The sequence below is a fragment of the Abramis brama genome, assembly GCF_963993115.1.
Source record: "Abramis brama genome assembly, contig: SCAFFOLD_47, whole genome shotgun sequence".
In the NCBI taxonomy this organism is placed as follows: domain Eukaryota; kingdom Metazoa; phylum Chordata; class Actinopteri; order Cypriniformes; family Leuciscidae; genus Abramis; species Abramis brama.
Window position 1 is genome coordinate 190,084 of NW_028155925.1, and position 4,088 is coordinate 194,171.

Genomic DNA, 4,088 nt, shown 5'->3' on the forward strand with positions numbered 1-4,088 from the left:
ATTTAAAAGGAAAATTAAATAAAAAATGTACAAAAAATTGTGTTTTGATATGATAATGATCTGAACTATGAAATTGTATGGAATAAAATGACTTATTTGTGTCACATTATTGACTCTTTTAGCATCTGGTTATATCTTAAAAAAGGAGAAATAAATCAATATTTACTGTAGATCAGTTAGTCATGATACACACAACTACAAACACACTAAAGATGAACAACTGAGTAAATACAAATACAAATAAAATAAACAACAAAATACTAAATAAAAACACAGCACAGAAATAATACTGTAAATATACTGTACTATAAGATATACATTTATTAATTTAGCAGATGCTTTTATCCACTAACAAATGAGAATATGACGAGTAATTTGCCACAAAGCCACAATATTTATAGAATATAATATCAGGTTTATTAGAAAGCTATTAGGAGACAAGCAAGAGCAGAGGAGAAATATAGAGATTTATTTGTTGTTTTAAGTGCCTTTTTAGTTTAATGTTGTGTTGTTCAGTAAAGAGTGTGATCAGCATTTTACTTGTGATCATGGCCTGAGCAGATAATGATAAGTTCATTTCACAAACAGATTAGAGAAGCAGGATAATAAGCAACAGATTCAGCACTGTCAGTTATAAAACAGGAAGTATTGATGTGGGCGTGTGTGGCCTGATTAACTGTGACTGTGACAGATTTATTCCAGTGTTTATCAGCTCATGCAGGACTGATACTGATTCTGCATCAGAGACTACAGCAGGAGCCAGTGTTGACGGGTTATATGTGGTTTATATCTCTCAGATCTGCCGGATATGCTTCCTCTCTTCTGCTCATCACATGGTAATTAAAAAATTTATTAATTTAAATCCAGACATTAATGTCTCTATTATAGTGAAACTGAAATATAAACCTGTATTGCTCAACAATCATTAACTGATGTCAAACTTCACTCTGAACTGAACTACTGTATTCTCTTGAACAGAAATTACCAAAGTCAGAATATATGAGGAATTACAGCATGAACATGTGTTGAGCTTCACAAACTACAGGATAATTACACATGTGGACGAGAGGGAAAGAGAAGAATGGGGAATAAAAATGACAAAACGTTACAATCTAATGAACCAAAACAGAAAAAGATGCTGAGTCTAGTCAGACGAAACAGCATTAATAGCGGAAAACCAAACTGTGAGTATTTATGATGTTTAATATCATTCATCATCAACAGTTTTCATCTTCTCTGTGTCTGAATGTGTAAAATCAATTCAAACTATGATTTTTAATTCACTACACAGTATATAATCAACAAGCAACTTTGTGGTCATATAAGTTTGTTTTGTGTTGTTGTTTTGTTTTTGTTTTTTAATTAAAAAGATGTTAATTTTTGTTTCTTGTCTATTTCACCAAACTTTAAGAAAACATATTTTATTAGCCTACGTGAAATTCAGATCAAGCCTGTTATGCTTATTCTCATGGGCGTCACTAAAGGCACTTTCTAGGGTCCATCTTCTGCCTACCTCCCCTTAAACATGTGTGATCAAGTGTAGGCTACACTAATTCATGTTCGCTTCAGCACCCTTTAAAACATATGAAATTTGTTTAATTTGTCATAATTTCGCCATTTGAACTGAACTTTTTTTGAACTCCGTATAATGTAATAATTAGTTTACTGTCATTGTGAGGGACAAAAAACATTAACAAAGCCATTTTCATCATTTTAGGCATAAGAAGATTAATAGTGAATATGTACATATTGAGAATTAATATAATACAATGTGTAGCTTCAGTAAATTAAAAAAGCTCAGCTTTAAAGGGATAGTTCACTTTGAAATTAATTTTTGATATGTTTTAGCTTACCTCAAGGGCATCCAAGATGTAGGTGTCTTTGTTTCCACAGTAGTTTCAATTTTGATATTTTTAGGTCAAACCGTTCTTGTCTGTCAGTCATATAATGCAGGTCTATGGTCACTGTCTCAAAGAGCATGCACAAAGTCCAAATTAAAACAATTCCCCATCGTCCAAATGAAACAATTCCCCATCATAAGTACACATTGATGGCCTAAGACACGAAACGAGCGGTTTGTGTGAGAAAACGAACAGTATTTATATCGTTGTTATCTCTTGATAACAGCACACGTCCAAATGATCTGACGGCGCTGGCGGGTATAGATATATATACATAGATGCCGCCTTGGCTACGGTTTTGTTCCAATGAACTGCAGTAGCGAAGGCGACATCTAGTGTATACATCTATACCCGCCCGCGCCGTCAGATCATTTGGACGCGGCTGTGTTCAAGAGGTAACAACGATATAAATACTGTTCGTTTTCTCACACAAACCGCTCGTTTCGTGTCTTAGGCCATCAATGTGTACTTATGATGGGGAATTGTTTCATTTGGACGATGGGGAATTGTTTTAATTTGGACTTTGTGCATGCTCTTTGAGACAGTGACCATCGACCTGCATTATATGACTGACAGACAAGAACGGTTTGACCTAAAAATATCAAAATTGAAACTACTGTGGAAACAAAGACACCTACATCTTGGATGCCCTTGAGGTAAGCTAAAACATATCAAAAATTAATTTCAAAGTGAACTATCCCTTTAAGAGGAAGAGACAGAGCAAGAGAAAAACAAAGAGAAAAAGAGAGTGACGGAGAGAAATAATCTTCGTCCCCCTGACATGGTTTAAATCTTTGTTTGAAAGCTATTGTTAGCCAGTTTTTGGGGGCCTTCAAAAACATCTTAAAATGCACATATGTAGATCAGAAAAATCTACATTTTCTTGGGGAACCCCCTAACTCCCTGACTACCTCACATTCGGGACCTCAGGGATTATAAAACTCTCCCATATGCTAATATGCAGGTTAAAATTAGACCATAAACTAAAATGTTACTTTTTTTTTTTTTTATCATAGCCTACCCTCATTGGGGACTGAGGCACACAAAAATATAAAATCACCCCTGCGTATTTCTTATTAAGTTTGTTAAAAATACTCAAATTTTGTAGATTCTGGAACTTGTAAGTAAATGTATATCCACAACTGTAAGCTTTTGGCAGATCTTTCCATCAGTGACACTGATTTATTAATTATCGCTGTTTGAGTATGAATAATCTGATGTTTGTGTTCTTCATTCACAGTTTCTCATGTTTCACCAATTCATTGTGATGTTTTAGAGACACAGAAAAGGTGAGACACACACAAATACAGAGAAATAGAGAGAAACTGAAGCAGAAATCTGATGTTATATTGATCTTTGTGTTATATTTCTGTGTTTCTCCTTTCAGAAAGCAGCAGTGTGATTCATCTAGCCTGATAAATATTCTCCATCATGTTCCTTTCTCAACAAATAATAAGTTCATGATTCAGACACTGTTACTGTATATAAGATGAATGTGTATGAATGGATTTTATATTTATATAGAACATGTTTGGACTGCATGAATATAGGACATGCTTTCCTGAACACATCTGACCTGAATCTGTGTTTTACAGTAATCTTGATTGTAACCTGACAGAAACTGCTGGTTGTGTGTGTTAATATGCTTTCCTCAAACAGAGTGTTAGCGCTTGCAACGCCAAGGTCATGGGTTCGATTCCCAGGGAAAGCAAGAACTGATAAGAATGTAAATGTGTAGATTGAAATGCAATGTAAATCACTTTGGATAAAAGTGTCTGCCAAATGTGTAAATGTAAATATATTTGATCTGCAATGCTGAAATGTTTTGTATAGTATACTTGTATATTCAGAGCTTATGACACTATTGGACGAGACCCGGACTGAGCTGATGATGCCATCACTGTTTTCTCCAGAGCTGATTTGAACTATTGAACTATAATTGATGATCTTTACACATTATTGAACCGAACTGAATCAACACTGAACTGAATTCAACTAAAATATTGTATATGTCTAAAGCTGATCTACAGCAGATTTGAATTGTGTTTGCATCACTGATCATTACTTTGCTGTTTATGACTGTGAAGCTTTAAAACGATCTGTGTCTTGTCCTGCAGAGGCGCCAAAACTTTTTAATACAAAAATCAAACTTGTAATTAAAGTAAATGTTGCATCATTTCCAACTAT

The 4,088-nt window shown here is 34.2% G+C and overlaps 1 long non-coding RNA gene across 1 annotated transcript; it reads left to right on the top strand.

The window, feature by feature from the left end:
• The first annotated feature begins 700 nt into the window (after positions 1-700).
• LOC311077268 lies at positions 701-3,722 on the top strand. The gene is made up of 4 exons (XR_014604839.1): positions 701-836; positions 979-1,184; positions 3,142-3,190; positions 3,289-3,722. It is a non-coding gene; the product is annotated as an uncharacterized lncRNA (long non-coding RNA).
• Positions 3,723-4,088: the final 366 nt, after the last annotated feature.